This window comes from Orbicella franksi, chromosome 10 (genome assembly GCF_964199315.1).
Source record: "Orbicella franksi chromosome 10, jaOrbFran1.1, whole genome shotgun sequence".
Lineage (NCBI taxonomy): Eukaryota > Metazoa > Cnidaria > Anthozoa > Scleractinia > Merulinidae > Orbicella > Orbicella franksi.
In genome coordinates this window covers 10,573,599-10,582,317 of record NC_138154.1, presented here as the reverse complement: position 1 = coordinate 10,582,317, position 8,719 = coordinate 10,573,599, and the positions used below count along the sequence as shown (strand labels likewise).

Below are 8,719 nucleotides of genomic sequence, written 5' to 3'. Positions count from 1 at the left end.
CTTTGTTGTATGACACCTAAAACAAAATTTAAAAAATACATTACATTGCGATATATATGAGGTACTGTAAGACTGAGATCCAAATATTCATGTGCTCACAATTTAATACATGCAGCTAATTAAGACCTGACTGTAAGCTGGTTGAAATGTTAAAAGAGAAGACTTGATAATTGTGAAGGTGCTTGTATACTATTGATAAATATGTTACATAAATCTTGTGCCTACAGTAGATTAAATCAAGGTTTTCCTTCTTCTATAAGTGTATCAACAACTCTCGAATTGGAGGATACACTGTATATATATCACGGTTTTTAGCCAAATTTAGACATTAGAAATATTAAAAAAGACACTTAAAACATTAAAGGAACATTTACACTGTAAATAATAGAGTAAACACAAAAGAATATACAGATGGACAAAAATTGAAGATCAACACGGATTGCCATACAGTCAGGCTGAAACACACAGGAGACATCAAACTCATGCACACTGTGGCTGCCTCGTTGGAGTTTTTGTCAAGAATTATGACTGGGATCAGAGAGAACTGCTATATTTATTTCGTTTGAACAAGTGAGGCGAGAGAAACGACTTGTTCCTCGCAAATCAAATTGTTCAGGCACGCACTCTGGGCAACCTAAATTGTTTCAACTTTGCATTAGCCAGAATTCATTTCATGCCATGACTGAGTGACCCACTCGTGTATGATTCGTGATGATAAAGTTCATTCAAAAGCTTTTGTCTAAATACAAGAATTTACGTTGTATAATATAAGGTTACTTGAATTCGATTACTCACCAAATAATTCTGTATACGGCTAATCTGCCCTTTGAATTTTTCTCCGTTGAAACATCCACAGGAAGACTTTCTTTTAACTCCAAATCTTCGCCAAGAATAACTTGTTTCTCGTTAATGACACTCACGCTGTTTTCTTCTGATCACAGGACCGCAGCAAAAACCATTTTGATATAATTTTGGAAGTGAAATCTACTAAAACGCACGAGCGATCAACCGTTAACGGTGAATTCAAAGATGGGCGCCAATCTTTGTCACGTTCAGTCACCAGGATAGTCACGTGAAAATTCGCGTGCTGTGATTGGTTCAGTTGATCAGTTGAGGAGAGAATGGAAACTAGAGAAGAAGGAGAGAGAGACTGGCAACGAGGTTGCCGGACCAGTCGCTTTCGATGGCAAGTCTGTTTCCCTTTCCACGCTGTTTTGGTGGTCTTTTGAAAGATGGGTCTTGCTTCAAAAGGAAATAACTACACAAACTTTTTACGAAGAAATCAAGGAGGAAAATGGAACGTACTTTAACTGGTTGATCTGTTCTCGATGGTTGTCAAGATAACAAAGGATCGTGAGGCACTTAAATCAAGTTCACTGCAAAGGTAAGGAATCCAATTTTATAGGGATTTTCTGTTGTGATGAGCTATAATTGTAAATAAATCAAACTAAGCAATGCATTGTGTGCTCTTTAAAAACCCCAAAGGCCGAAATTCACCTAAAAGGTTTCAGATCGACCTGAGGAACCGAGATAAATTCTGCGAAATAAGCTTAAGCTTGTTGTATTAGTCCACCAAATCTATTTTGAGAGCCCACGTGTTTCAACACCCAGTCAGCACAATGCAGCAAGTATAAATTTGCAACGCTTGTCATTTTTCCTTTGAATTATTTATAAGGATTAACATGATATGAGATCTATAGTCTTTTCAATACATCAAGATGTAGGTTTTTTTATTTGCATTGTCATTTATTTATGTCAGTTATTTATTTGTTTCCCACTGACTCATAATCTTTTTGATTCTTTTGATTTTGTTGTGTCATGAATTAAAGTGACCACGAGGACAAGGAAATGCAAGAAACATATTGATGATCCCACTATACCCATACCAAAATCTACAAGATTCGACCACATAAATTGCTTAAAGCAGTCTTCACAGACCAGTTGACGTCATCTCCCTCTCTTGCATCCCTTTTTCTTGGAGATCATTTCCAGCACATGAACAGAAGACCTCAGAGTTTTCGGCTCACCTGAGTGAGATGGCTGTTGGCAAAAATGTTGTGGATGACTTTGATGGATTATGGAGTGAACCTTTATGCAAGAATTGAAGCTTCACAGAAGCATTTGATGAAACCGAGTTGCCTATACCTGAAAAGACTACAGAAACACCAATTGATGTAATACACAACAACTCAGATTTGTCCACAGACAGTGATTCAGGTAATGATGTTGAAGTTTCAGTTGCGACTCCTCTGAAGAAATTGAGAACTCTGACACTGATGGCCATTCACTGGACTCCCCTGATGAAAGTGAAACTAATGGTTCCCAAGAAAAAACATTAATTTTTCTGCCAAAGAATGTGCCTGTATGGCCTTAATTTCAAGACATTGTATGACAATGAGAGGCTGCTAAAGATATCCTTGTTTTAATGAAACTACTGGTAATTTGTCCAGAGAATGTCACAGTACAGTTTTACAAATGTACAGCAAGTGTGTGGAAACTGTGAGCTTTTCATTTATGACATCTGTGAGAGATGTCTTCTTTTTCCTAAAGTCATAAAGGATCAAGTCAAAAATTGTTCAACAGTGGGCTGTGATGGGTATGTGTGTGAATCTACAATTATATTAAATATATACATGCATATATACTTTTGGTTTTATTGAAATTGTAAATAATGTATATTCATTTATGCTGACAGAATTTTTTGCTTAATCTATTTATCAAATCTAAGAGCATCCATTTTTCTATCAGTTAAACTCTGGGTGTTTGATTTAAGGGTCCATACGGGCACATATACACTAACAAATCACGTTGGATCTAAAAAGCAATGTTATCAGTGCTATAGTTTTATGTTGAGTTGTCAGACTTAAACTGGAATTAATGTACATTTGTTTGGAAATAATTATCTTGGAGCTTGAGAACAATAAAAAGGTATGGAACTCCAGAGAAATGATTGTGTTGATTTTTACTAATTGACAGAAACTGATTCATGCACTGAGTTCATCTTTAATTTTGACATTTTTAGAAATTTATAGAAATTTCCAACAATATTTCATGTGTTTTAGCTATTCCCAAAAATTCGTAGATATTCCAAACACATTTTTTAAAACAGTCTGGGAAATAATAGGAGTTCCTAGGAATTCCCAATAATTCCCAGTCATACTTTTCACTATTCCCAAATATTCCCAGAAATTCCAAGGTCTTGGATTAAGCATAATTTGTATCGCTTGGAATAACTTGGAATTCCTAGGAATTCCCAATAATTCCCAGTCATACTTCCACTATTCCCAAATATTCCCAGAAATTCCAAGGTCTTGGATAAAGCATAATTTGCATGTCTTGGAATAACTTGGAATTCCTAGGAATTCCTAGGAATTCCTAGGAATTCCTAGGAATTCCCAGACTACTGGGAATTTATTTCGCAGGGGGATACATGGTACAGTGTATACCTCAGTAAAATCATAAAACATTGCGTTTGACTAATAAATAAATATAAATAAATATTTATTATCACCTAATGTGGAAGTCCTGTCTTCAAGTGAGGAAAAATGACATAAAAGAGTTACAATAAAGTAAAAGAATTGTGAATGTTGATATGGTGTACATTGTACGTCATGTAAAGGTATTTGTTGAGTACCAAAGGCATAACATTTGATGTATTGCTTTTTCAGGACAAATTATATAACAGTGATGTTTTAAAAGGTGTGATGAGAAAAATAATAAGTATATTGTCCTGGCAGTACCAGTTTATGGACGGCATATGCAGACAGTAAGAGGAACTGTGAGCACTACCACATAAGTTAGTTTTATGCTTATGACTTCTTGTTCTTGGATTTTGTGTCATTTCATCACAAGAATAGGTAATGAAAGATGCAATAGTTGTTGCAATATATTTTTGAAGGAAAATTTATAAGTCTGCCTATGCTGGATAACAGCCATGTGTACACTGAATGTGAAGCAAACTCACTGTTAAAGATGGGGCTACCCTGAAACCCAGAAACTGGAATACAGAATCTGGAACCAAAACCCGGAATCCAGAAACTGGAAACCGGAATCCGCAAATCAAAGAAAACAAGTTCTTCAAATACGCGAAAATTGTTTTGCTGAGCTTTTCGACTGTAAAAAGTAAACTGCCAAGTAAAAGAGACTTCAAACTAAACCTTTTTTGAAACAAAAATTCCCCGTCTGTTCAAATTGTGTAACCGTTATTTCTAGTGAGGGCTATGATTATGAGAATCGTAGTAACCTGCGTCTTAATTTTATTCCAAGCACCCCGAGAGCGTCTAAAATAAGCTTGCTGGTAATTGCCACTTTGTTTAATAAGTGATCCTCAATTTACCCGAAGTATACCGTAAATTTATCTTTTATGTCTAGTAGATACTGAACAAGATAGAAAATGTCATAGAGGACAGGATATCCGTCAGTGGCAGCCCCCTGTAAATTGACGGTCACGCCCCCCACTTTCGAAGTCCAAAGGCTAACCCGTCTGGTCTAAATATGAAATATGATATTTCCAACAGATACGAGAACAATTCCAGATTAACACAATTTCCACACTGATACTGTGACAAATCAGCATTTCATATTCTTGGCGGCCATTAATTAAAACAATTTGTAGAAATGTTGAACTCTTACTTCCGTCTGCTTCTCGCTTGCTAACAGATCAGACCACATGTTGTAAAAGATGCTAAATGACTGCCAGAAACTCACTACAATAGCCTATATTATAGTTTCTTATTAATGTGCTGCTCACCAGTCTTCTCAGAGCAATTTGATCTAGACAAGAACCGGGCTCTCACCAGGGCCAGCTTGAACAAAAGATGGGTAACTATTCTATGAGCAGGCTCTCGTGTTTGGGCTGGGGGCGTGAGCGGCAAAGCCGCATGAAGGCACTTGGTGACATGCCAATGCAGAAAAACACTAGACACCTATTTAGCCTGCTCAGACACTAGAGACAGATACTAGAGCCTGCTCGCAGGCTATGAGTAACTCTATCCACCAAAAAAATCACAAACCCTCACTGGATAGTGATGTACCCAATGGATAGCTTTATGCAGCTTTTGAACAACTGGGCCAGATGTATAGCTAAGGGTTGTTCAGAACTAGTCATTAATTTTTTAGCAATTGCAGTTTGTAGCTGAAGTAAACCCAAGAAAATAAATAAAATAATTTTTGCTCATATTTATTTATTAGACATTGCTGAAGTGAATTATTTCTAATCATCATTCATAATATCTGGATTCTGGATTCTGGTTTTTGGTTCCAGATTCCGGATTCTGGTTTTCGGTTCCAGATTCTGGATTCCGGATTTCAGTTTCCGGATTCAGTGTTTTAGGGTTGACCTAGATGATGTATGTGCATATGTTAATCTTGAATAATCTGAAATTTCAGAGAGTTTCAGAATATCATCCTATCTGTGATGGTTCTGAGGTGGAGGGCTGTTACATGTACATGTAAATGTCGCATGCACGATTTTTCACTTGTTATGATTCAGGTGCCAATAGTTTCTGTGTCTGTTGATGTGCAACAATCTACACCAATATTTCAACCTAATAATGTACAGTGTATATTAATTAACCAAATTATGCTGTTTTTAGTTGACCAATGCTACTACATAGTAATGTGATGTTGAAGTGCACAAATTTACAAACATGCCCAGTGTCAACTTGTCAAATATAAGAACTAGCCAGATAGTGTAGACTACAAAATTCTCTGAAAGGTAAGATGTTTCTTAAACATTATTTTGTAATTAATGATTTCTCAGACATTGTTTTCTTCAAGAAAAGATTCATACCCCACATGGAGGTTTTCTTCCTGATACTTTAATTTGGAATTTCTGAAGACTGGCCATGAATGGGTGTTGGGTGCGAATATCTTCTGGAACTGCACATTCATTCATTTAGTAAGCAAGAACATCAGTATTTATCCTGACAAACTCTGATTTTCTTCTGGAAGCTGAACTCATATACAGTTGTTCAGTTATATGTACAACCAAACAGCCTGGATTACCCTGTGATTGGGACTGTGCACATTGTTGTAACCCTCAATGTTCCAGTTTCTCGTTTGAAGCAAATTGCATTAGCTCTTGAAAGCAAGTGGCGAAGTTCATAACAGTTATGTAAGTTTGCTTTGTATCCAACCCCTAGCATTTGATTCACTACTGACACTCAGTAAACAACTAACAATGAAGTACACTGTATATCAAAGAAAGGAATTACATGCCTGTTCCTGTCAGTCAATATATGAACAGTTTACAGATGGGCAGCCTGTATTAAAACATCAAAGATTTTCAAAGCAACCATGGCCTGGTGAGATATTTCTGAGGAAATATAAATTTAAGGTCCTTATGATTGCTTATAGGCACTGATTTTTATTGTAAACTAATTGTGTACTAATTGTGGTAGAACACAGAGATCACTGTTATGACAGAGATATTAATTTGTGAAAAGTTCTACAAACAAATGCATCTGGGAACAAATTAATTTATCATGGATGCAGCTTCTGAGAGATCCCCAATATCAATGGAACATACACTGTTCATACATGTAAAAGAGTTCAATAATTCATTACTTATGATTGTAATGCTTTGTTTGGTTTCTCTGTATTTACAGACAACTTCATGGGATTATAAATTCTGCACCAAGTTCATTGAATAAACTGACTTGGAGGCTCAGTTCTGCAACCCATCCTGTGTGTAGTAATATCATAGCTGCAACACTGTGACAGATAAACTGTATTACATTATTAAGAAACACATATTAACTAATTATTTTGATTGCCTGTTAAATTAATCAGTTTTTCTTAGAGATAATTTACTCATGGTTTATTTAGATAATTGCCTTTTTGGCTTTAAAATGATATTTTTTGTGCTTTTAAATCAATTTTGTGATAATCTGCATTGGACATGGCATAAATTAATATTTTGTGAACACGAAATGGAGAACTGGGTCCTAAGCAAAGTTGCAGGATTAGTATTTTTGTAGAAAGAAAGGGTTGAGAAATTTGTGACATTCTGCAGACACCCTTGCCATTCGCAATGTCCAATAAGGTTAATTTGTTCCCTACTGCTGCACAAATAGTGTTCTCTAATTTATAAACTATTTCAATCTGTTGTTTAAATGATTGCCTTATAACCCCATGTCTGGCTTGGGTGCATGCAGGATATTGATGTATTGTTTATCCATTTTGCTGTAAATTATCTTAATTGATGTGTCAATCAAAACATATCTTGGATATGCTGGGCTCTCCAGACAAACGTACCTATGCCTGATGACCTTTGAGTACATTTGGTTGTGTAGTGCAGACAAAATACATGTACATAATATAACTTACTCTTAGCTTACTTATAATATTTGGTATAAATTAATCATAGCAAAATTAATTAATGGAACCCAATAACAGCTCCTGTAGTCCACAATCTCAGTCGAGAAAAAGAACAAATCACATTGAAATTGGATGCTAAAATTATATATTATTAGAAGCCTATGCAAGTATTCATGATCAGCAAAAAAATATCATAATTACTGTTCATGCCAGAGTGATTTTGCTTATTGCAAACCCTTCCAGCAGGACACGAGTCCATACAATAGTGAAGATGGCTAAATGGATCTTTGGGGACAAGTTAAAAAACAAAACTTTCCAACTTTTCACATGTATACTGTTTTGGTATTTTGCGAGATTTCATTTGGTAGAGATTTAGGGACTGAGTATATTGGAACCACTACATTTCAATCAGTCCCCACAACAACAAAAATGTGTAAACTTCTTTTGTGTGGGAGTGTGGGAGTCCCCATGTTAACTAAGGAAGAATATAATTAATAACAATGCCTTGTCTTTCTGAATAAGGTAGGAAAGAACAAGAAATGCCACCAAAAAACACAGAAGACAGTTCTGTTATGTGATCAAGGTTTTTGGTGGCTTCCCAGAAATCATTGAAATCATGGCTCTATATTTCATAATCACACCATCTTTCACCTCGATCTGCTGATGTAATCCTAGTTCCGGCTGAAACTATTAAATCATTCGCAATTTACCTCACATACATGTTGGATTATTTTCATTAGTAACAACATTACAAAAAATAACTGAGGAGCTCCGCTTTTAGGCTGGCCTAAATCTATATATTATATTCTATTTGATACAACAATTCAACACATTGCTTACCAGTATCTTCACCAAAGAGTGTTGCATTCCCTTGATTTGTAGTCTACAGACACAGTGGGCGTTGGACCAATCATATCAAATATTGCAGGGCCTGGAATTTCCTCCACATCATTCAGTTTGTCATGGAGTAGTAGAACATCATTTGTGTAAACTAAAACATCGTTTGATTCCAGTTTTTCATAGTGTACATAAGTTTAATTTGTTGCGATGTTGGCAAGTAAAACACAGTTAAATAAAAATCGCAAGCATAAAATTCCAGCATCCCCGTTGAACATGTGATGAGGTAGACAATCAATTATTCGCAAATTGATCTTTCCATTTAATACGATAACAAACAGCTCCAGTAAGTTCAGCAATTCGACTGAAATCCCATCCCAATGTGACTAGTTGTAGCCATGGCTAAAGAAAATTTCAATGGCTTCCGTGACCAAAGCAACTCCTGTCGCCGAGAAAACTCGGTTAGCAACACCTGAATGAAATACCAAGGAGGCATAACAAGGCATTTGTCGCTAGGTAATCTTAAATTCTCGAGGGCTGTGCAGTTAACTTTCGAAGAAAG

The 8,719-nt window shown here is 35.9% G+C and overlaps 1 long non-coding RNA gene across 2 annotated transcripts in view; it reads right to left on the bottom strand.

The window, feature by feature from the left end:
* LOC145500504 (uncharacterized) overlaps nt 1–8,719 on the bottom strand; it is a 47,469-nt gene that overhangs the window by 38,413 nt on the left and 337 nt on the right. Inside the window, exon 2 of one of the 2 annotated variants that reach the window (XR_014051099.1) lies at nt 8,161–8,629. This is a non-coding gene — a long non-coding RNA (uncharacterized LOC145500504). The remainder of the gene's footprint in view (nt 1–8,160; nt 8,630–8,719) is intronic. The other variant, XR_014051100.1, reaches the window with a different exon arrangement.